Below are 24,488 nucleotides of genomic sequence, written 5' to 3' on the forward strand. Positions count from 1 at the left end.
TGCAAATTTGCTTTGCAAATGCAAAACTGCTGGGGATGTGGGTTTGGCTTGTGGAGCTGCCCTGAAAATCAGGTCCTGCTATCCTGACTCCAAGCTGATGGGATCCTCGTGGGACCAGCCAAGACCTCCAAGGAGCGATGGTCATCAAGTATGGTGTATCAGCCAGGCTCCTCTGTGCTGGCTTGGGTTTCAGGCTTTTCACCCTCTGTATGTGCTCAGTGTGAGCTCTGACAGAGCTGAGGTCTGAGGGGTGGGTGCATCAAGGGCTGGAGGCTCTGACGTGGTTGTGGCCAAGGAGGAAAAACTGGAGCCGCTCTCGGCTCCTGGAGAAGCCACCATCAGCTTTTGTCATCCCAAGGATGCTCAGTGATGCACCAGCTGGATGCCCCAGGGTTGTGATGTTGTTTGTCCAGGGCCCTTCCTACTCACAACAGACCAAGCCGATGTTTGTTTTAGGGACAAAAAAGCAGCCTCCAGAAAGAATGATTCCGATTTAAGGTCCTGTGCAAGCTGCTCGTTTCTTAGGGCTCTTCAGGGAACTTTCTTTCAACCCTGTTTCTATCCAGTGGCCTATTTTTCATCTGGTTGATGGTAAAGACACCCTGGCTGGTCCTCGTTGCCAGTGAGAGGGTCGGTCATGGCTACGCAGCCTTTCGTAGGACCTGTCAAGTAACGTCAGCCGTGCCTTTGCGCCCTGCACCTGGGGGACAGTAAATCTGTAGGCAAACATTAGGCCTTCCTGAAAAGCTTGACATTGCAGGGAGAAAATAAAAAGCTGGAGGGTTTTATTATCTTTCGCCTTATTGTCTTTTTTTATTACCTTTTGGAGTCACCCTGGAGAGCAATCTCCATCCCACATCATGGCCCTGCCAGACTTCCTCTGTTGTTGCTGTGACCTAAGAAATACAGGCCAATGCCTTCCTCTGCTCAGAGCATTAATGAACCCAGCCCCTCATTAGAGCCTTTTTTCTGTGTGGTCTGGAGCTTCAGTGGGTCTTCCAGGGCTTGCCCCCCGCCTGCCCCCCCCCCCCCCAGATCATCATCCCTTCTCCTTGAAAATAGGGATGAGAAGCTGCACTTCCATTTGGGGGATGGAGAGGTTGTAGGTTCCTCGTTTGCATGGCTGGTGCTGTGGTGGGAAGTTTCTGAAAGCCCCCAATAATTCAGGGCTGGCTCCGAGGGCGGTCTGCACTGAGGAGAGGCTCGGCATCTGGCAGGAGCCTGGAGAGATGCTTCTTGCAGGGAAACTATGTGCTTTGCTAATTCATGAAGCACTTATCTTCTGCTCCTGCTTTTAAGGAAGACAGAGTTGGAGCGGAGGAGGTACAGGGCAGACCAGATGGCCAGTTGCAACAGGCGTATATCCTTTAACGAGAAGGTATAAATGAAACACCATTGCTGAGGTCAGCATGAGATTATAGGGACTCCTTTTTTGCCCTTATCTCTCTGAAATATGCAGCCTGGCCTCTGCTTTCCTGTGAAATCAGGAGTCGACTAACAAACTGTATGTTGAAATGCTGAGGTGAATGCGCTGATGCTGATGTTCTCTCGCAGCAAGGTGCCCAGCTGCATCCTTAGCTGCAGACTGGCTTCACCCCTTTAACACCAAGCCCTGGAGGTACTCGGTGCCTTATTCCAACATCGCTGTAGTCCGTGGAGTTTTCCAGCAAGAAGTCATGCTCCATCCTGTGGTTAGGGAACTGCTGGACATCAGGTGTGACGGTGATAGCTGCTAGGGTACATTCATGATGTAATTTCTCGGTGTTGATCAAGGTTTGATTTGGATGTACTGTTTGGATTTTTCCCCTAGCAGGCAAAGAAACCTTTTAAGGAGGAAAAGTCATGGCAATTTCCTTCCAATTTTTGCTTGCACCTGGCCACCCATTCTTACTACCCCTTCCAAGAAAGCAGGGGATTTTTCAGTCTAAAAGGAAGGGTGGGCAACCTGCAGTCAGCAGGTCGTGGCCCGGTGAAGGTTTGCAACCTGGAGGGGATGTGTACCCAGCCAGCCCACATTTCAGTGACGGGGCTCTGTGCGGGTGGCCGGCTTCGCCAACCCTGCCTGCAGGGTCTGGCCTTCCTCTCCCGACAGTGACTAAGGTCCAGCTTCTCTTCCTATGTGTCTTCTCCCTTTGGCAACAACTCTAATATAATTCATTAATAATGTGATTACGCACCTGCTTCTGTGGGTGGAGTTGGTCAAAAATGAGCTTTGTTTTGCCAGGACACTTTTGTGAGAAATATTTTCTGGCCAAAACATGATTGACTGTTTTTTTTGCCTCTATTTGCTTCAAAGCATGAGGCATTGACTTAGCTTCCTCAAAACCTTGAAAAATTCTGCTTAAAATGGGAATACTCTCCTAAAACATTCAGTCAACCTGCTGCTTATCCATCCCTGTGGATAGTGGGTTTGATGGGCTGCTTTCATGCAGGTTGCAGCCACCGAGGAACTATTTTCCAGCCTTCTGCTGGAAAACAGCAGCCCTCTCATACCGGAGGCACCAATGCTGCATTTGCAGCACGCTCAGACCTTTGTGCTCATCAGTTCCTGGCTCATCACACTGATCCGTGCTGCAGCTGGGCTGTTCTGCGCTGCTCTTACGTCCAACGACATTCCCATCGTACTTCCAAGGTCACCATTTTGGCTGACTTACTCAGGACCAAACTGGGGATTTCCAGAAGCAAAAGCTGCAACATGAATATTTCTTTTTTGCCTTTTTTTTTTTTTTTTATGGGTATTTTTTTTCTCCCCCTGTGTGTGTGAACCCTTTGAAACCCAGCTGGCCTGATTCTACACTGCCTGGCAGCGTTCAGCTGAGATATTCCAGCTTCCTTCTGATCCTTCTGGGAAAGGTTAGAGGAGGTCCAGGTTCCTCACGGACGCGTATGGTGTCTTCTTGTACCTCGGGTAAGGGAAATGGAGGAGACTGAATAGGTGTGCAGTTAAATGGGGCTTAAAAAAAAAAGTCTGACAACATATTTTCTGATATTTTCAGATGACCCTTGACCTTGGGGATGCAAGGGAAATGGCAAGTGAAATATCTACAGGAGTATCTCTGTGCTGTGAGCAGAGCTGGGTCTGAGCTCAGCAGGGCAGGACCCCGGCATAAATAGGAAGGATTCCTGTTAACCCTGGTCTATGCCGACTGTGGCTGTTCCTCTTGCAAGTGTCTGAGGCAGGGTCTCATGAGCGTATCGTGCTGTCAGCAGTGGTTATGGTCATACCCCAATTTCATTTGCCTTTGCACATTTCCCACAAACGGTAGAGAAGCTCTTTGAGTTTGGGGGGAAAAAAAAAATAATAAATCCAGATTTTTTTTCTCCAAGCTTGAACCTGGGCGTTGCAATACCTGCCTTGCAATTTCCAAAGTGCAAATCACTCTCTGCCTGCACGGAGCCTTTTCTATCACCCAGATGCCCCCTGAAGAGTCTTGAAGCGGAGTCGCACTTTGGAAACTCCCCAGGAGGGGGATTATTCCCTGGGCTATTGCCTGGACTGACCGATGCCCCTTCATTTCTGGAGGGAGCTGACAGAGCATTAAAAGGGGACAGGAAAAAAACATTCAGTGTGGCATTTGCTGGTTGCGTGCAGCCGCAGGCAGGAACTGCTTCCTCTGTTTGCAGGCTTTTAGGGAAAGGAGAGCTCAACGGAGTTGCTAAATTAGAAATAAGTTAAAAAATATTGCTGTGAACAACAGAATGTTTAGCCTTTTTTTTTTTTTTTTTTTTTTTCTGAAACAAAAACACAAAACCTTGGAGTGATTTACATGGGAAAGGGGAGCCGGAAACAATTTTAGAGGCTGTTTTCCAAAATTGATGAATAACAGAAGATACAATGGTTAAAGCAAATGGCCCAAATTTCCTGCTCTTTTAAGCAGCTGAATAGATACTAAAAACAAGGGTACCCTGTTTTTCTCCTTACATAGCTGGCAGAGAGGTGTGTTGTTTTTTTTTATCTTTCTGGGTTATTTTGGTTTTGGAGGGTCAGTGCTGTAGAGGAGGCAGAAGCAAGGTGGGTGCCAGTGGTCCCTGCTGCCCCGGCTACTCCATCAGGCAGGATGCACGGGAATTCCAGAGGTGGGGAAGAGCGGCACAGGCCAGAAGAGTTGTTTGAATCATTTCTGGTGAATAATGCTGCAGGCATGAGTCATGACGAGGGATCTGAAACTTCCTTTTGGAATTTTTTTTTTATTATTATTTATGCTGGTAACCATTTGATTTCTCCTCTGTCTGAGGCTTGCTTTGCCTCCAGTGCTAAGTGCGTTTCCCTTCTAACCCTTGCCCCTCACCAGCCCCAGTGTATGAGGACACAGGTTTGGCTCCAACTAAACACAAGTTGGGAACTTTTATTTCTCCTTGGAAAAGTCTTTGATGCGCCCAGAAAACATTCTTGTTTTGCTTTGAGAAAAAAAATCTTGGATGAGATCCCTGCAAAGCTGTGGTCTTTCTCAGCTTAGGCAAGGTCCAGCAGCTACAGCGCTTGTCTGAGGCACCATGAAGGATGTCCATCTCTAATCTCTTATCAGTGATGCAACAACTCAGGGAAGCCTCCAAACAAGTCTCTGCTCTGTCCTCTTGCAGCCATTCTGCTCCACCTGCACAAAATCATGAAGCAGTGAAGTGATTTTGGATGGTGAAATGGACAAACTACGACTTTTTTTGTTGTTGTTGTTGTTTGGTTGGTTTGTTTGTTTGTTTTGGTAGCTTTGCAAGCAAGCTGTTTGTGTTTAGCTGGGGTGTGAAAGACTGAGGTTCAAGGGCATGGTGAAAAGTAGGAGCTACCTGGTAAGCTCCTGCTTTGCTGGGTAGGAGGAGTTGTCTCCAGCCTGTCAAAACTGGTGCATGGACATCACTGGAAAATCTCCCCTGGGTTTTGGACCTGGCTAAGAGGTTTCCACCAACTCTTGTAATGAATTATTTCCTCTGGGTGCATAGTTTCTGCTTTCAAAGCCATTTTATGCAGGAAACCTGAGGGGCACCTTGGATACATCCATCCTCTGTTAGGTGCACCTTCTCATGAGCATGTCCGCTGGCCTCCTGCACTGCCCAGTGCAACAGGGCTTCTCCAGGTTACTTCTGGCTTTGAACATGCTGGAGATAATGAATCGCTTTCCTTGTTCCCTTCTCCCATCTCTCCAACATCTCCTCCTCCCCGAAATCTGGGAACTTCACCAGGCAGTTGCACCCACTTAATCAAATAAAAGTAACTGCAGACGGCAAGTTAAGTTGCTAATTGCACTCAGAAAGTTATCTTGCTTTTCACTGCGGGGATGAACGATCACCTCTCCCCAAACACCTCCTCTTCCTCAGGCTTATGAATTGGACAGAACATCTATTAAATGCGTAATGCAAAACCACAATTACAAAATCCCTTTCTTGGGTAGTTTCCCATGTTAACCAAAGCCTGATAAATCATGTCATGTATTTATGGACTCCGTGAACGACTTGTCATTCAAAGCGCCACTTGTAGCTTTCAAGCCCACATGAATTACAGCGTATGTGATACACACCTCTTCCTTAGCAACACATTCAGATGTCAGGATGCTGAGAAGCACTTTCCTCTCAAAGGCTCATTCAGGCCTCGGAGGAAAAATGATTCAAACCACTTTCATATTTTTAACCAATTCTTTCCCAGTGGTGGGGGCAGGCTTAGATGTCCTGCTGAGACATCATCCCTGTAGGTCTGCTAGTCTGTATCTCGACATGAAATGATGAAAGGTCTTGGACTGAGCCCCTGCAAAGACCAGAAGAAGTTACTTGATTGTATAAAGTCAATGAGAACTTCTGGGAACCATGTGGTCTCATCTATGCTTGCATTCCCTAGCCCAAAGAGGGATCAAGCCTCAGTCATCTCATGGGTTTTCCACAGGACATCCATGTGACCATTAGCAGCAGAGCTGATGCTGAGATGAAGGTCATGCAAGGCGTGAACAAGAGATCAGTGGCTGGGGAGAAGGAGGAGGAGTCCTGAGGTGGAAATGAATCCTCCCCAGGAAATGCATCCTGGATGAGTGTGGAGAAGAGCAGTGAAGGTGCAGAGAAGGTCTGTGGAGAGGCAGTCACTGCATTTTTGTGGTCTCTTTACGACAGATTGGGTCTTGATGCTTGCAGCCAAGCTCCACGAGATCTTGCAATTCGCATTATTACACACCAGCACTACTCATTGCTGCAAGTGGGCTTGGGTCCTGGCCATGAAGATGCTTTTGGCCTTTGGAGAGGCTGACATGACTCGCATTGACAGCCAGTTCTTGAAGAGGTCTTTTGCTCTGAAACAAAACTGTCTGTCCCAAGAAAACATGGCCTGCATTTTACCCCGAGCTGCTCAGAGCTCAAGATTCACTCTGCTTAGCAGAAACTTGGTGTCTGGGATGGACGCAAGGGTGCAATGGCAGAAGCCCACCATGAAGCGTAGGCTGGGCTTTGGTAGCATGACTGCAGGTACCTGATTCACCATGAGCTATTTTCGGATGTGAACTCAAGCCTGAAGGATGCAAAGAGCCACTTCAGATCTGGGTTTATGAGGAACAGTGATGTCTGGGAGGCGGGTGAGGGTGAGTGCCTTGCATTGTACAAGCCCCTGGGGAGGATGTCTATGTCATGAGGCTCATGCTGCACTCAGCAGTGGTACACACTGTTCTGAACCATGGGGTACTAATAACTAATTATATATGTCCACTTAATGTCATTTGCAGAGCTGAGCGTGGGCGTGGAGTTGCACACCCAGACAGCCCTTTGTTCCACAGGCCACCGAGCAGATGGAGACCAGTTTTGGCCCCAAGGTCAGGATGCCCAGGAGTTTCATGCGTACCCAAGGACAAAGGCTGGCAAGCGATGAAAGGACTCCGGCACTCGTTTACTGCTCTGGCGTCCACACACGTTACGTTGGTAAGGATGGAGGCTGCTGTCATCAGATGAGATCAGATGAGATGGACACATCACTTGATGCAGTGGGGTTACTCTTCCAGTGCCGGGTGGAATGCCGGTCTTTGGAGAGAAGGGCATTACCTGGGGAGAGGTACAGCCCAGTGGGTTCTGAATGTTCATGGGACCTTGCATGAAGCTGTGCATGATGCACAACGTCTCGGTTGCCTACAGTGAGTTCCTACCAAGGGTGGCTGGTAATCAGACAACCAGGGTCAGCGTGGGAGCCTGCTGGAAGGGGGAGGGAAAGTGAGGAGCCAAAGGCAGCTTGCTGAGGAAGCCCCACCGTAAGCATTTTCCTGCCCTGGGATGACCAACGTACATCCTGAGAAAAGGGTACTTGCATTGTGCAGCCTGCTGCTCTGCCCATCCTGCCAGGAACAATGAGGCGGCTCTTAAAAAAAAAAAAAAGAAAAAGAAGGCATTTTCAGGGTTGTGGGAGAGAAAGCAGGGGGCATTGGGGAGGATGGGCGAGCAAGGAGAGAGATGACGCAGAAGGAACAGCGATGTGCTTTGGCTGCGTAAGCAGCTGGAGATGCAGCCCATGCTCTGAACATCCCAGCTTTGTCAACAGGCTTGGTCCAGGCAGCTGCTGAAGGGAAAGTGGGGAGGCATGAAATCAGGGCCGTGAGTTGAAACTGCCTCCCAACCACCTCCCAGGGGTTGTTTGAAGCTTTTGCCCCAGGCCTGTAGGATGCTGCTTTGATGCTGGTGGCATCTTCTCATTGTTCCTTCCTGGGGTCCCAGAGCCCATGATGGGGGGGGGCGGGGCAGGTAAAGAGGTGGGTGCCAGGAAGGTGATGCCAACCCCAGTGTGGAATACAGAGGTGGCATCTGTGTCAAGCATCTCTTCCTAGCTGAAGCTTCCCTCTTGCCTGTCTTTCTGCTCTGAAAAGTGTCTTTTCTTCCCATCACCACATCTGGATTCGAATGCTTTTGAGCTGTTTTTCTGACAGCAGCTGGATTTTCCATCAGAGAAAGCTTTTTGAAGCAGGAAGCACCTCTGTGGTCTTTTGGGAGCCCAGGAGAGTCCTGTGAGGTTCACAGGCCACGCAGGTGAGCTCTGAGGCTGCTCATGGACTCTGTGGGTTTACAAGGGATTGCTTCCACCAGAGTGGTTTGGATTGCAGGCTTTCCAGCAGCCAGCTCTGCATTTACTCCAGTTACAAAAACTACATCTGACTTTGCAGACTACAGAGGTACCATCCAGGGGAAGGTGGACCCAAATGCAAAAGATTTTGATTTTTCCCCCAAAACAAGGGGGGACGGCCTCTTACCCTCCAAATTATCCTCAATATTTACAAATCAATCTTATGACCCATTTTTTCTGTCCCAGTCCAGCTGCGCCATAGGAAAGATGCCCGTGTAAGGATGGAGTCAGAGATGCTGGCAGGGAAGAAGCTGCATCCCCTTTGCCAAAGAACACCCTGCCCTCCGCATCCCATCGGCTGTGGCCTCGGCAGAGGGAGCTCGTCCTCAGCTCTTTGGTGATCCTTAAATCCCATCAGGGCTGACAGGGAGAATTTGAAAGGATATCGTCAAATTTTGCTGTCGTTGCCATTTAGTCTTTATAGCTGGTGCCGGCATTCCCAGTTTCCGGCAATTCCCCAGCAGCCTGAAGACTTAATGTCTTCCTTGGCTGACTGTGGTAGGGATTGATTAATCTGGGTTGGGGCTTTCCACGAGGGTCTGGCTGTGGCATTTCTGCCTTGGCAACAGAAATGATCATTTGTGCTCTGTGTGCTACTTTCAGCCCGCTGGCTGGAAATCCTCTGCGTACCTGCAAGCTGTTGGAAAGAGTTTTAATTTGGGGCTGGCTTTTTCTTTTAAAAATTAGAGGTGCTGCAGGCAGCGAAAAGCATTAAAGATTAATTTTCACAAGCACACATGAAATTCGAAGCAGCTGGTGTCTGAAGTGCCTCTCCATGCAAGACATTTCTGCTGTATTTTCCATGAACTCTGCGGCATGAAGCAGTGTGTGTAATACTTCCCGATCAGTGACGATGAAATGCTGGGCTCTGTCTTGCTCCGGGCTAGCAGCAGCATCTGTGGGCATGGCTGAGGATGTGGGAGACCGGGGTGATGGGCAGCCATGCCCCTGGTTTGCAATGCAGTGCTAAAGCAGCAAGGCAGCATTTTCCGTAGTGGAACTTTCAGCACTTTACAGAAGGTTAAATGTCAGCTCTGCCTTTTACATTTGGGGAAACCAGGTCACGGAGCAGGAGGGGGATGTTGCCCCAAGGTCATCTGGCATCCAAGGGACACCGTTCAGGGCCGGGTCAGTGCTCTGGCCATTAGCTGCTTCTGATACAGAAAGGGCATCCTCTGTGGCACTGCGGATGCCTCGGGGGCTATTTGGGCAGAGACAGTTCTTTCCTGGTTGTCTCAGAGACTTCTGCTGTGGCTAAGAGCTCCTGGGAGCTGCTGGTGGGTACTGGTGGCCCCCTGGGGACAGTGTGGAGGGGAGGGTACAGCAGCCTGTGCTGCTCATGCCATGCTGCTTGGCTAGCAGAGACAAATCATCCTACAGATTTGGCAGGGCTGTCAGCAAGGCAAGCCCTGCTCAAAGGATACTGCTACAGAGGTTATTTGAACTACCTGGGGATTTTTAAATTTTATTTTTGCCTTTTTTTTGTTTTTTTTTTCCTAAGCCCTAAACTATGTGGAACTCAGACTAAACAGAAAATACAGCTAAGAAAACATCTTGGTATAATGCTGGGAGTCAGACTGTTGCAGCATGCTTCTGAAATCCAATTGTGGTTGTAAGGTGATCCCAGAAACCGAAGGATTAAAACTGTAAGGCAGCTCACAAATACCAGACCATTAAGGAAGGCATCTTGGTTACGGAGGCCCAAATGATTTTCAGGGTCCATTTGGGGACAAGGTGGCACCAGGCGTTTAGCACCTCAGTACGCAGTGATGTGTGAGCGGTGAGCGATGTGCACTGGATCCAGCCCAGCATATTGGAAGCATAGGTACCAGGTGCTGAACTGGGAATTTCTCTCCTGTAAGACATTGTGGGCTGTCCCCCCTCAAAATGAAGACAATCTTTTCCACTCTAATGCTCTAATTGTGTGTGTATGTGTAAAATTATAGATTATTACAGAATATATATATTTCTACACAGATCTATCAATAATATTATATATCTATATCTGGATATCTAATATAATCTCTAAATATTCTATATCTATCTTAAATTACAGCAACCACTCTGATAACTTACTGGTTTGCCTCCTTTAGGCTGTATCTGTTGTTCTGCTTTACCTTGCTAGCTAAATCTCATTCCTTTCTTCCCCTGGTAACCTTCAGTGAGCATCCCTTTACATGTTCAATATGTTTAACTGATAGTTCCCTCTTGGTGCTAATAATCCACTAGGCAAATTATCAGATTAAGAGGGGGAAACAGTGACACACCCTGCGCTGTGTCCCGCAGAGGACTTCCACTTCTGTCTAGAAAGAAGCTGATGGAGGCACATCTGCCAGTGCAGCACCTTTGACTTGAATGACTTCTCCATGCTAAATGCAAATGCGATTAATCAATTCTTTATCATCATTCATAAAAGACAAGTGTCACTGTTAAGTCTGGGGTTTGCGTACTTCTGCTTCTGGTACTTCTGCCTTTGGAGTTTTCTCCATTTCTGGGTTGTTGTGGGGATTCCAGCTGAAATCAGATGTGCAGAAGTAAGCAAATATAAAATGTTAATTAAATCCTTTTCACTGCCTAGGATTGAGCATATCCTGACGTGTATGGAAGACCGGACACGATAAAGATGGGGTCATAAGCATAGGGCAAGGAATGTGATCTTCTTGAGGATATCCACCAGCCAATATGCCCCATTGCTGGATTTACTTTACACCTCCAAATTCAGCTGCTAATTCCACCCCACAACTCCAGGACAGATGATCTTATTAAGCATTGGTTTACATTATAATATTTTTGCCCTGCAACACTGTTAGTATTGAGTGCTAGAATTCCCTGGTTTTGTAGAGCTGGGTCTTAGGACAAAAGTCCTGATTACATTGACGATAACGGCAGAACTCCCCCAGGCTCCCCAGGACACCTCCCCACAGTGTCATCTTTCTCCAAAGGGATGAGCACTCAGCGTAAAATGACCTGGAGCTGGAAGTCCTTGACATCTTCAAAAAAGAAGTTCAGGGTGTCCTGAACAAGAAACCCAATAAACTAGCACCTAAAAGTAGAGGATGCTTTTCACCCTTCAGATATTTTATATCTCTGGTTCCAGCTTGACAGACACAAGCCTGGGAAATCATGGAATCCTGCCTCTGCCTGGCTGAAAGGCGAATTCTATTTATATTTTGTAACAGGAAAATGAATCAGAGAGATGCTGACTGTTTGGCTTCTTAAACTGGTCTTCAGTTCCACAGGTCATGAAACATTATGGGATTACAGGGCAAGAAATTGTTTGATGGAGCTAAACGTATCGCACTAGCTTAGCCTGGGGATTCAGCCTGGACAGCTGATCCGTTTGTCCCCTGTCATTTTGGGTGAGGAAAGGTGGCTTTTTGCTTTGCAAAGCCTCTGTCATTCCTTTTGGTCCCTCCACCATGATGAGCAGCTGCAAACTCAGCTTCTTCATGTGGATCTCCCAAACTTGCAGAAGATGATGCTGCAGAGTCAAACTGCGAATGTGGTTTGAGTTACTATTTGACAGGGGAGGACTGCTCTCAACCTGCCTAGCACAGGCAAAAAGTTTGTGTAAGTTTTGACTCTGCTGGGAGACAGGCCCTGGTTCGCAAGATGTTTTCCAGACCCGGTTAAACTGCTTTCCAAAGGCACGGTGCGTTTCTGCAAGACAACAGCCTTCGCTGTAATAGGCTGGACCAAATTGCTGATGATTTGAAATCAGTTTGCTACGGATGGTTTTAAAGCTGGCGTTCAGTTCATTTCCAGGCAGCTGCACATTGTTGTAATTTGCTAACGGTGTCACAAATGCTACTTTTTCCTTGCCTTGTCACAGCTCCTCTGAATTACTCCTTTAATTTCTGCGCAAGTCTTCTCTCTTGCAGCCTCTGCCACCTCAAAGAGCAGCAAGAGCACCTCCCCTTTGCAATTTTCCTTTCCCTCTTAACCTTGACCTGTAATATGCTGAAAGTTGTTACTGAAAACTACCTTGATCAGGAATGACATTATAAAAACTCGCTCAGCCAGATGCAGCAAAAAATCCAGCCACGATAAAGATTCCCAGAGCCAACAATTTTGAGTTACGGACCTACCCTGTCTTGGAACATGGAGTCAACTGCTTCAAGGTAGTAGCTATTAAGTTTTGTTTGCTTTCTTTCAGAGTGACTGGGCTTTGTGAAAAGGAGGCTTGGCTGAGCATTGCTGTGCCTAAAAATACTGAGCAGAGAGATGCTTTCTGAGCTGGGCTGTGAAAGCAGCGCTGCAGGGCTAGACTCTGCCAAAGGCGCGTTTGCAGGGACGACTGCTGAGGTTTGGGGACTTAAATTCTGCTTTGCAGCCATGCACCTGAGAGGAGAAGCCTAGCCCAGAGCCCTCAGGACCTTCAGAGTTGGGGGTTTGTGGTCTGAACTCAGTTCACACCTAAATCCATCGCTGATGTGAAGCCAGATCCTAACAGCATGGCTTTGTGGAGCGAGACTGCAAAGGGAAGCTGGACGCACGGCTGAGCATCAGCTCCTGCTATGCAAAGGTTGTGCACGATCTGGACACCACAATTCGGGAAAGGTCTTTAAAAGTGGGTTGGTTTTTTTTTGTGGGGGTGTTTTGTTTTGTTTTGTTGTTGTTGTTTCCCTTAAAATCTTTATTGTCTCTGGGAATGCTCTGCTTAAGACTTTTCCAGACTGGGCGGCAAACTCACAGACCCCATTAGCGGGAGATCCTTGACCCAGAAGGTTACGATGAACATCTGATGATTTGAATCATCAAACCCAGCCAAAGAGCATTTGTGTATATTGAATTTTATAAGAGTTAACTTTTGGAAGGACTGGAGCCTGGACATGGAAACAGCTTTAATGGGTTCTGCTTGAGGCTTTTATTTACTGCAAACTCGGGCGGAGAAAACAAGGTCCAGTTCCTGCTGCAGCCAATGGAAACCATCTATTTATTGCAGTGGATAGAGACTCTAACCCTTCGCTCGTGTTCAACCTGAACTCCTCCAGCCTGCATGCGTTGGCAGTGAATGAACTGCTCTCAGTTTCTGGTCTTCGAGCTCTGGAATTCTTTTCGATCCTGGAGATAAGAAAAAAGTCTTCTAAACAGATGCGTCATGCCTGCTTAATTTTCCATTAAAAACAGAGAAGATATTTAACTCTCTCCTATCGGGGTGTGTGTGTGAAAAAGCCATGCTTTCTTGGCGCCAAAATCCATCTATTAGTGGAGATACTGTGAAGACCTTGGAGTATCCATCCCTGTAAACATCATTAGTTGTGGAAAAGCCATTCATTAGTAACAGGCAATATGTTCTTCTATCCTTTCCTCTGAAGAATAGGCAGTGCTATCTAAATAAGCTGTTTCCTGAGAAGTTACTCAAAGTTACTGCTGTAGCTGTAGGCCAACTCTCCTCCCCCAGGAGCCAGACAGAAACAAAGCTCTCAGAGAGAAAAGAGCTGCCCTTTAGTCCAGCAGACTGTGCCATGCCTCTGAAGTTCTTCCTTTCTCCTCAGCCTCCTGGTTAATGTGCTCCCTGCTTGCTTTCTCAACTCCTGTCATCTGCAAAACCAGCCATTTCCATGCCTACATGCGAGCTGAAGGCACCGGTGCCCTGACACTCCTCTGTGCTCTTTTTTTTTTTGTCCAAAAGCAGCTGCAAAAATCCTCCCTGACATCCCATCCGAGCCTCTTCAGATTCCCCTCGCTGGCTTCCCATGACCTTCTGCAATAATTCTGCATTCCTTGTCCTCCTCCTTCAGCATCCTCCGGAGTATCCCTGGCTTCCCCAGCCAAGAAACCACGACCAGGCATCTTCTCACAGGCTTTGTCCTGGACCACCCTGGCAGCAAGGACCTGGCACTGAGGGGCAAAATGGGGAACAGTCTCTCCAAATGCCTGTGTGACAGCAGTGCTGTGGAAAAATCCTTGCTGTTCACTTCTTGGCGAGGAAGGACATGTTTGTGGAACACTGTCTGCAGTGGGCTGGTGGATACCTGCTCTGATGGTGCTGGAGGGCGCACTTGGAGGAAGGCGTCTATGTTTCTTTCAGTTGTGCCCTCTGCTATGTGTTACCAGCACTTAATTACACCTTATACATTAGAAACGCTCCCTTGCCCTCAACAGTCCACTTCCAGAGGTGTTTTGGACAACACGTCAAAGCAGGAAAGACTCTCAGAGGAGAGGGCAGATGTAAGGATGCTGATGGGTCTTTCTGTGCTGTCTTTCAGGCCAGACTTGTAGCCAGGATATTAATTTCTTAAAGTTGTTAATTACCTCTATTAAAAAAAAAAAAAAAAAAAAAAAAAGCCTGCTGGCCTCTGGGTGATCATATTCCAATGGGAGTGAGTTGTAACTTTCCCTAAACGCCACCTATGATCCCACCTGGCTATCACAGAATCTCCTTCCTTCCCCTCCATTTGCTGTCAGAGCTCCAGCAGCTTTCTACCGAGAGCTTTGGGCTGTCAGAGTGGCATTCGCCGCTTTTGCTAGTTAAATATTTCCAATGTGGTCAGGTTTTCTAGAAATGCAGAAAAATTGTAGAAAAATGTAGAGTGCTTATTGGATTCTCACCGGATAGGAGGTGATAGGGAATAATTAGGCTTGGGTGCAACGCATATTTTCTAGCACCTATTCAGCATTTGCTATAAGGTATCAAATGGATCCGAGATACAAGTCCAAGCAGAAAAGGAGTAAAATGTATTAGGCACAGCCCTGGACCACCAGGCAAAGAGGATTTAGTGTGTATAATAAACTGCCTGTGTATCATTTATCATGGCTCCACAGTGATTGCCTGGGGGTGGTGATGGACACTGTAAGTTGCAAAAATATAATGACGTGTCGTGTAACAGACCACAGGTGTCCGTGTGGGGAGCCGGGAGGAAATCAACCTGACAGGCTTAAGAAAGTGGCTTGTGCTGGCATCCGCAGGGACCCCCGGGTGCCCAGGCGCGTCCCCCGCCTGCTGCATCACTCTCCCAGTTTCCTGGCGGGAGGGCTCTGCTGAAAGGCTTCTTTCTCCCTTCCCCGTCCAGATGATCCCACCTCGTCAGGCAGCCTCTGTTTTCCTTTGGCAAGGGGAACAGCTGGGGCAGATCTCTCCTGCTCCAGGGGGAGTGGGCTGCGGCCGAGACCCCCTGCCCTCCTCTGCACCTTGCTCCTGGGTGGGAGAAAGCAAAAAAGCTTGCAAGAAGCTTTGCATTTCCCCCAAAAGCTCCATCACCTTGGGGGTCACGCACATCCCCAAGGGGGCAGCCCCTTCCAGGGGACTCAAGGGATGAGCATTTCAGCAGAGCCCCCATTCCATGGCTCCTCAGTCCATCCATAAGCATCTCGGTTATTGGAGAGCCCCCGACCTCCCCTGACAGGTTTCTCCATTGTCTGCCTGACCTCACCATTATAAAGCATTTCCTACTATTTAGCCCGATGTTTTTCTTTCTTAATTTTAGGCCATTAGTGCTTGTTCTTCCCAAAATTTACTACTGAAAATTACTCTGCCTCCTCCCTTCCTCTCACTTGACGGATGGCTACAGAGTGACCCTCCAGGATTTATATCTCCAGTGGTGAGGCAGGACTCTTCTCCTATCTTAATCCCTCAAGGCCATAGAAAAATAAAGTCATCGTCTTTAAATCTGAATCTGTTACAACCTCTGTTGCAAAGCAGCGACGTTCTCTACCTTGCTGAAGTTCAGCTGTATTTGCTTTCACAGCTCCATCCCAGAAAGTCCAGGAATGACTTTCAAAGATGCTTCGTTTTTCACCAGGGATTTTAGAAACTTGTTACAGTGCCTCATGGTACACTAGCTAGAGTTATATTTACCTTCTTTATTTTATTTTTCATTTTTTTGCTATGCATGTAATCCAAAGGCCATTCACTTCCCAGTCAGAGGGGAAAAGTTTCTCTTTCCCCTCTTTAATTTAGACCTATATGAATAATTCCCTTTGAGGTTTGCTGCTTGAACAAAAAAAAAGTGAAAGAAAGCAAGCAAATAGTTTGGTGATCAAACACCTATTGTGTTGGGTTTGTTAGCTTTTTGGATTATTAAGAATTTTAACTCTCTTTGACTGTTAAATTATAGGAAGACTCTCAAATAATAATGATTAAAAAAATCATTTAATGTGAGAGGTAATGGAGTAAATGTTCTTCTCTTCCGCTGGAATGAAAAATAAAACTGATGTGAATGAACACTTCCTAGACCCAAATTTCAAAATGTTGTTTGGTGGATGAAATACCCTGACAAATAGTTTCTTCTGGTGCACACGGGAGTTTCCACTTGAAGGGGTGGCACTTGGTAGCTCCTTCTATTTGTCATATGTGACCGAGGAAGACTGTGGTCCAGCAATGAAGAGGTTGTGGGAGGGAGGAACCCTCCTAGAAGCATCATTGCCACCATCACTCTTGCCAGCCAAGACTGATCTTGCTCTGCCTCATAGGACATGCCGAGATCTCATCTCGCCAGCTCAAATGGAAGATGCTGAAGTCATTGGTAAGTGTTGTGGCTGGGGTCATGTGAGAAAACATCATCCTGGGTCCTGCTTAGGCACCAAGGTGGGAGAATTTACCTCCTGTGTTCCTCCCAGGCTTGCAGGTCTGGGATAGGGAAGGTGCAACTCCGCTCTGGCCGCGGGAGCAGTGTTAATATTGGCAGATGGGCTTAAGCGCGGGGAAAATGAACTTGAACGTGAGTTTGGGTGTTATCTTTGGAGGCCTGCCCTCAGCACTCCTCCTGCGTGGTGCGGAGCTGGCAGGGCTGCCGGACATGAAGGCACGAGTGGTGGTTTCCCCACACGAGCTCCCTCCTGCCTGGACCGTTTATTTCGGAGTCGTTTCAGCCGTTCATCTCCGAGAGGCGTTTCCTCCCCTCCTTCCCTTGCAAGCAGCATGAGGGGAGTGAAGAGAGGCAGCGGCTTCAGAGATGGGCTTCAAAAAGAGCCAGGGGCCTGCCTGGGAGGCTGGAAATCAGGACGCTGGTCGCCAAACGTAGAGTTGCTACCAATTTGCAACATTTTCCCTTAAACGTAGGCGCTGAAGATTTAATGGAAAGAGAGGTCAGGCGTTGACCTGACCACTGAGCAGGGTGACAGAGATGGCTCCTTCATGTCCTCTCAAGGGGTTTGTTAGTTTAAAGTTTAGTTCCAACGTCAGATGATGCATTTTCCAGGGAAGCTAATGGATTCGCTTGCACCGCGACGAAGTGGTTGGTGGGGGTGGGAGGGTGACTCTTTCATGAGAGACAAATTACTTCCTCTCGACAAGCAGCTCTGTTTTAACTTGGAAAATGATGGATGAGTCCCAAGTAAAGGCTTGCACAGGCAAACTAACGTGCAAACTTTGCGTTGTCAGAGATCCAAAAAGACAACAAAAATCCCAACCACCACCGACAAGCCGATTCCCCGCGATGGTGGGCAGCCGTGCGAACAGGTTTTTAGAGGCAGACGTTGGGTCAAACAGACCACGTCACCATGCGAGGGGACATGGACCGACTCCAAAGGGAGACACTTGAGCTTCAGAGGCCTTTACAGAAGCGGGGTTATGGGTTTGCCTCCAAAAGATCCCCGCTGAAGTTAAACCAAAGCCTTCCTGTGGCATGGGGAACCACAGCCTTATCCTTCCGCCCCTGCCGCTGTCCCTCCCAGGCTATTGTTTTGATTTTCCTTGGCATCCTCCAGAGTAGCAGCAAAACTTGGCCACCATGTTTCGATAAATATTTCCCTCACATTTTTCTTCTGTGCTTACCTTTTACAAAAGAAAAAAGGCTTATTATTATTATTAATATTTTAATTTTTATTTAATATGTATATATAAATGCTTGGCAAGCGCTGGGCACAGCGGCTGCATCCAAGTTCTTGTTGTTAGCTCAGGGTACTTGTGTATCTCGTTGTTGCATCTGGGACCCCAAATTCAGGCTCTGGACTCCCCTGCGCTGGGTGTGGTACAACCACAGATGGGAAAGATGGAGCGAAGAGCTGCAGTTAAAGCCCACAGGTCCCCCGTGGGAGGATGCAAAGGGGAAAGGTGCCTGAAGCCTTCTCTTTTCCCTGTCAATGTAAGATGCTAACTGGGAATGACCTTGAGAGCTGCTGGCATGCGACCTTGGGGGAAAGCATCCCAAGGAGGGGAAGATGTAGAGATGATAGCATCCCAAGGAGGGGAAGATGTATAGATGATGGGTTGGAGGAAAGGCAGGTTGTTGCCACCAGAACTGGTGACTCTCATCCTGCCGAGGCTGGAGAAACAGCACTGAAGCAAGGGGATTGCTCAGTCCTGGACAGTTTTGTTGCTTGTATAAAGCTTTAGCCAGAAAGAGCATCTATGGTGAAAGGCAAATTCTTAACCTGGGACCTTATGCAATGCCACAGAGAGTGGTGAGAGCTGGAGGAGGCTGTGCCCAAAGGGAACAAGCACTCTCTCCCGCTGTGGGCACTGAGCATCCTGCCAAAGGCAATGGCTGCACGTGGCTCCCTCAGTCCCTTCCTCGTCTTCCCCTCCACAGCCCCAGATAAAGCCCGGGATGTTTATAGACCTTAATACAATAGTTCCCACAACGGCCAGGCAGTACACGAAGACGTAAGCAGCCTGGCTGGCTCTTCTTAGGTATTGGAAAGCTTCCATAGCTCAGGTCCCGTTGTCAGCGGCAGAGCTCCTTATCATTCCTCTGCCAAGGATCCAGGGATCCGACCTATTTTTACTGATGGTTTTATTTATACCTGCAGTGGGGTGTGTGTGTGTGGTTAAATAAGTACATCGCCTTCTGTGACTGAGTTGAGGCTCACTTTGTTGTTTAATGCTGGAAAGCTGCTCGTCTGCCTGCTTGGAGTGTAGCTATGCCTGCTTGTTTCCAGAACTAATTGCTGATTTATTGATTGAAAGCAGGATGGCTGAGATTGCAAGTTATTTTCTTCCACAACTGTGAAGTGTCATCCTTGCAAGGGAAAGGCAAATGGCAGTGCTGAAGCTGTAGGTTTGATTTATGGATATTAAATGTTTTATAGCAATTTTTTATCACTTTCATTCCTCTCTGTTCCTCCGTCAGATGTTGGCTGAGTTGGAATAAGAGGTGGGGAGGAATGGTCAGACAGCAGACTTCAAACCATCATAGCTCTTGGAGAAAGACAGCTCTTTGCAGGGTTGGGCAAAGCCCATTTTTGGAAAGCTTTGCCTGGGTTCCCTTTTCAAAGGGTGTCAGCAGCTTATCTCCCTCCTGCCAATCTGCTCCCAGGCGTGCATCCCAGCTCGGAGCGGGGAAGCTCTGCGCACAGATGTCTCCTGTTGGGCCTTATCTGCAGGCCAGGTATGGCAGAGGCAGCCGTATCCCCACGGCTGCCCTCCCGGCGACCTGCGAGGACCACCCTGTGACCAGGATCCGGCAACACCGACCTCACCCAGCCCAGCTCCGCTGGCTCCTGCCAGCAGCAGGCGGCCCCCCGCTCCCCAAAAAATGCTGAGCATCCCTCTGCTGAGCACCCTCCTCCCCACAGCCACCTGCGTGCTTAGCCAGACTTCTCCCAAACACATTTCTCTTTAAAAGCCCAGATTAGTCTAAAATTCTGTTTGAGATAAAACCTGGCCCTTTATCAGCAAGCGCATCCAGCCCCCACACACTCCCGGCGCTTCGCAGGCTCCGGCCGCTGCCAGCCACTGCAGCAGCATTGCTGCTTTCCCATCAGCGCACCGAATCCATCATCGCTGGTGTTCTGTGGAACCGAGCGATAAATCCCACTGTGGCGAGGGCTAGGTGAGACCCGAATTCTTCTCCACTGCGCACTCGCCAGGGAATGCATATCCGCTGGCATGCATGCCTCCTCTTCCAGGCAGTGTTTCTCCTTCTCGAGGGATTCCTGCTCTTTCTGACCATCATTTAATTCCCCCTCCCCTTTTTTGCTTCACATACCGATGTGCCTATTATGCTTCTGTCCCCTCTCCTGCTAAGCTGGGCAAGACCCACTGCAGTTTAGTAACCCAGCTGAATCTCAAACAGATGAAGGTTTTACAGAGCAGAAATCAGACCACTGGAGCTAGAGTTTTCTTTAGCAATACTTAAAAGGAGGTGTTATTTCAAGAAGCTTTGGCTAACAGGGGAAACCAGCACAGAAAACCCTCCTGGCATAGGAGGCAGCGATGGCTCTGGCTTGGAAAAGCCAAATTCTCTTTGAGCTGGTAGAAAAAAAACCACATTTAAAACGGAGGCTGTTTTCTTAAATCCCAACCTGTCAAAATCCAGTGTATGCCAGCACCGGGACTGGGTCAAATAGGATATATATATGTTGTGGTTCAGGAAAGGGGTTTGTGGCATAGGAATACTTTGGAGACAACCCTGTGCTGTTTTAAAAGCCTCAGGTGACACAAGAGCATCGGAGGAAGAGGAGTCGACCCCCTCTGGGGACAACCTTTACACGTACCGCGGTGAGCGCAGCTGATTTGTGGGTCTCCCTGAACCGAATGCTTTGAAGGCCAAAAAAAGCAACAAAAATCTTGCACAGGGTTTAGATACAATCTATTGCACGGGTGCTCATTTCTAGCTGCTAAGGTGACCTGTTGATTCCGCATCTTTATCAATAAACACCAGCAGGAGATATTAAACCCAGCTGAATTATGTCAGGGGGGTTATCAGAGGACAGACAGTAGTTCCTTCAGCCAGAACAGCGAAGGTCTTGGGGTTAAAAGCCAAGGGTCAGCACCGCCACTGCCTCATGTGGCATGGATTAAATCAAAAATTATCTTTGAGTGGCATTACTGCAAACTAGCCAAGAACATCCATCTAAAAGCTCAGATGCCTGGAGCATAAATCACCTCGCTTGGAGGTGGGGTTGGGCTTTAGGGGCTGACTTGCCTCCTCCAGCACCGTTCCTCAGTTACGGGTGTTGTAAATCCACTGTAGAAAATTCAAGTGAGATTCACTGAGTTAGGGGAAAACGTGATTATTTTTGCTGGATCAGGTTTTTCAGGGGCGTCGCTGGCTGCAGCTAGAAGCAAGGCTTTAAAACCCCAGAAACCTCCTGCTCAGCTCCATAAAAAGCCACTTCAGCCTCTGCCTTCCCCAGCTGTATTGCTGATTGCTCTCAGATTCACAGCTCTTCCCTTTCAATCAATACACTAATCATGGAAGAGACAATCCTGCATTTTATTCAACCTATTTCTCTGGGCTTGATATTTTTTTTTTTTTAATTACAGACAGAAGCAAATTCCTCAAGCCACTTCTGACTCTCTAAACTTCCCCTTGCTCACAATTCCTGTTTTAACTGGTGAAATTACAGCTGGGAATGGATTTTATTTAACTTCTGGCTAAGTTACTAGCACTGAAGGATCCAGCTCAATCAAAATTCATCAGATTTCATCTAATTTTGTTCTGTGCCTCCAAGAAGCAAGCTGAGTTTAAATCTGTTTTCAACTGACTGCAATGAGCAGGAATCTCACAGTACAAGCCTCTGTGTGTCCTGTGGGATGCAGGAAAACTTTTTACTGGTGTTTCCAAAAACCTCCAGCTGGTGGCAGCAGCATTTTTTATTCCAACAAAAGTAAAACAGAAAACTAAAAGAAAAAAACCAAACCACACCAACAAACCAAAACCAACCTAGAAATGATATCTACAACCAACGTTCTGGAAATCTCAGGTGTGTTGCCCAAAATTGATTTTAAAAATATTTATTACTTCCTTAAAATGGGGGAAAAAGAAATCCCTGCTGCATTTAAACCAACAGCAGAGAGGGCTGATGACAGAGTGCCCTGGGATGGATGTGTCAGTGGAGAGGAGGTGTGCTGAAAGGGCACTTGAAAGCTTCCTTGGAGCTATCAGGTGCCATTAGGGATGTAATGACCCCCAAGGGACCCTGATTTCCACAGCAGCTCACATCTTCCCTGCGCTCCCTCCCTTGTAATACTCTTAATGCTCTTCTGCAGGTAGAACAAGACCTGTTTTTTCTAGAATAACTAAGAGACATGCAAGCCCATGCTGACGGGCTGCTGAGGTGTTAGCTCCGCAGGGAGCCTTTGCCAGCAAGGATGCCCAGACGCGTGCTCCAGCATCCCAGCATAAGCCTTGCTCTGCCAAGAGCTTGGAGGCTATTGAGGGTGGCCTCTGGGCACATGCTATGCTTCCCATGTGGATATCCTTAAAGATTTTGGAGTTTTCTCTTTGTTTTCTTTTTATGCTGGGTTGACAGTGACACCAATTTGCTAACTCCTGCTGCCAAAAGAAATCCTTGCTGCCTTTCGCACTTTTGCAGCGTGCAGCGTAGCAATTTTTAGACTGAAAATCCTCTCTGGAGAAGACAAAGCCTTTATTTTCATGAATTTTGCAAATGGTCCTGAACAAATAGTAGTGAGTTATGTAATTGAAACGCTATCGCTCTGGGAACCATGCAACCGCCTTGCGATCCTCGCCAAACGGCACAGCTCGATGCGCTCGCGGGGAGTGATTCATGTGCTGGTAGCAGGGAGCAGCCTCCTCCCAGGCTATCAGCTGCGGTTGATGGAGGCATGTGCCCCGTGAACCCATTCGGAGGCAGCAGACCTCCAAAAAGGCCAAAGGCAGGGAGTAAAATGATGTGCAAAAACCCGGAGTGGGAGCAGCGCCGTGCCCAGCGAGACCTGGCGAAGATGGAGGGAATGGGGAAAGGGGGTTTCACGGGAGAGTTGGTCCCAGCCCAAAGCAGAAGGTTGGCTATCCCTTCTGAAATCACCTCTGTTTATGAAAGCGCCTTTGGATGTACTTGATATCTGTGTAAATAGCTCGTCTCTGTTCTTGGCCACAGCCTGGTGGGGGACTTTTCATGTTTCCAAAGGCATGGCACCCTTCGCCAAACTGCTGCTGCTCCTCACTGCCTGAGGAGGAGGCCCAGGGTGGCTGAGATGGGGACGGCTGATAAGATCCTCCACCACAGCCCAGAGGCGTGGCAGCATCCAGAAGTGGTGGAAGTGATGAGGGGTAACAAAACCAGGCAGGTATTTAACTCGGGTGGGGAAAACCCGCAAATGTCAGACTGGCGCTGAAAGGTTTGGAGCTGTTGTCCTCCTTCAGATAAATCAGTGCATCACCTCCACGTTGTTTTTTGAAATTGTGTAGGCAAGCTCTGAAAGAAGGGAGCAGCTCAGGCAGACTATCCAAACTGTCTTTTTCCCCTTCCCTTGCCTTATTTCAGGTGTTTCTCGAAAGCTTGTGCCTTCCTCTAAACCTTCCTATTCTCCACGGCAGCATCCCCTCTGCAGCACATCTTGGCCACTGCAGTCATCTGTCAGAAGCTTTTGTGTCCATGGGTTTAGGAAGGAGAACTACACTTCTGCATCACACATTTTCCACTGCAAGTGATAACACTGACTCAAAAGTAAAAAGAAAATAAAAGAAAAAAAAAAAAAAAGGTAAATTCTGATACTCTGATGTCATACAAATCTGACTCCTCTTAAGGCTTCAAAATTCTCCAGAAGGACCATTCCTGAACGGAAAGCAACCATGTCTGGTTCATCAAGCCTTTGGTGATCATGGTTTGTCAGTGCCAGGCTGGTGGGGAGCTCCAGTCTCAGGCAGGAGGTAACAGCTTGGTCCCTGGGAACTTGCTTCGTCCATGCTCTGTCTTCAGTTCCGGAGAGCATCTCTGAAAGACATCTGCTCCACGACTTGAGTTAAGGGAATTGCTTTGTATGCTTGGCATGCTTTCCTATTATTCTTGCTTTTCCAGTCTGGAGGGAACTGGAGGCCAGGCAGCATAGGAAGCCATGGCAGACTCCTGTGACAGCTTGAAGTTTTGTCCACCATTGGCCCCTCCGTTTGAAGACACGTATTGATAACCTGGAGAGCATGAAGACAAGTTATGAAGATGATGGAGCCAAGTTCTGCTTGGAAAGAGCAGAACCTGCAAAGAACAGTGGCCACTGTTTCAGAATGAGCTTTAGAAACAAATTCTTCATCAGGAGGGTGATGCAGCGCTGGAACAGGTCCCTGAGAGGTCAAAAGAGCCCTGTCCTCAGAGATGGACATGACTTCATGCAGGTGATCATTTGGCTTTGGACTAGAGACTCCCAGAGCCTCCTTCCAAGCAACATCTCCGAGTCTTTGATTCGATTGTCTCTCTCCCTTTTTTCCTCTGTCTCACCTGTTAACATCTCAACTTCTTGGGCAGAATATCTCCATTTGCATAAAATACGGCACTACCACAGCTGAGTCTTGTTCTCAGCCTCCAGTTACACTTACACCACTAAATAATGCTGTGGTTTGTCTTCCTACACAGCCAGGATGTCTGGAAAGGACTTATTTTTGGTGGTTTTACTCTAATCTTTGCATCCCTGTGGGGATACCTCTGTTGAAAATAAACGTTGCTTTACCATTGGTACTTTTTTGCTCCTGGAGGAGACTGGAGAGAATTTTGGAGTTCTCTTAACATGCAGTCACAATCACGGCTTCTGTGATTGAGTCATTTCTCTCTAAATAAGTAAATTGACTCT

At 47.9% G+C, this 24,488-nt stretch overlaps 1 long non-coding RNA gene across 1 annotated transcript; it reads left to right on the plus strand.

Annotated features, from left to right (window-relative positions):
• The first annotated feature begins 2,789 nt into the window (after nucleotides 1-2,789).
• LOC130159235 (uncharacterized) lies at nucleotides 2,790-16,118 on the plus strand. Its single transcript, XR_008825673.1, has 3 exons — nucleotides 2,790-2,908; nucleotides 6,693-6,885; nucleotides 8,258-16,118. It is a non-coding gene; the product is annotated as an uncharacterized LOC130159235 (long non-coding RNA).
• The last annotated feature ends 8,370 nt before the right edge of the window (nucleotides 16,119-24,488 follow it).

This window comes from Falco biarmicus, chromosome 15 (genome assembly GCF_023638135.1).
Source record: "Falco biarmicus isolate bFalBia1 chromosome 15, bFalBia1.pri, whole genome shotgun sequence".
Lineage (NCBI taxonomy): Eukaryota > Metazoa > Chordata > Aves > Falconiformes > Falconidae > Falco > Falco biarmicus.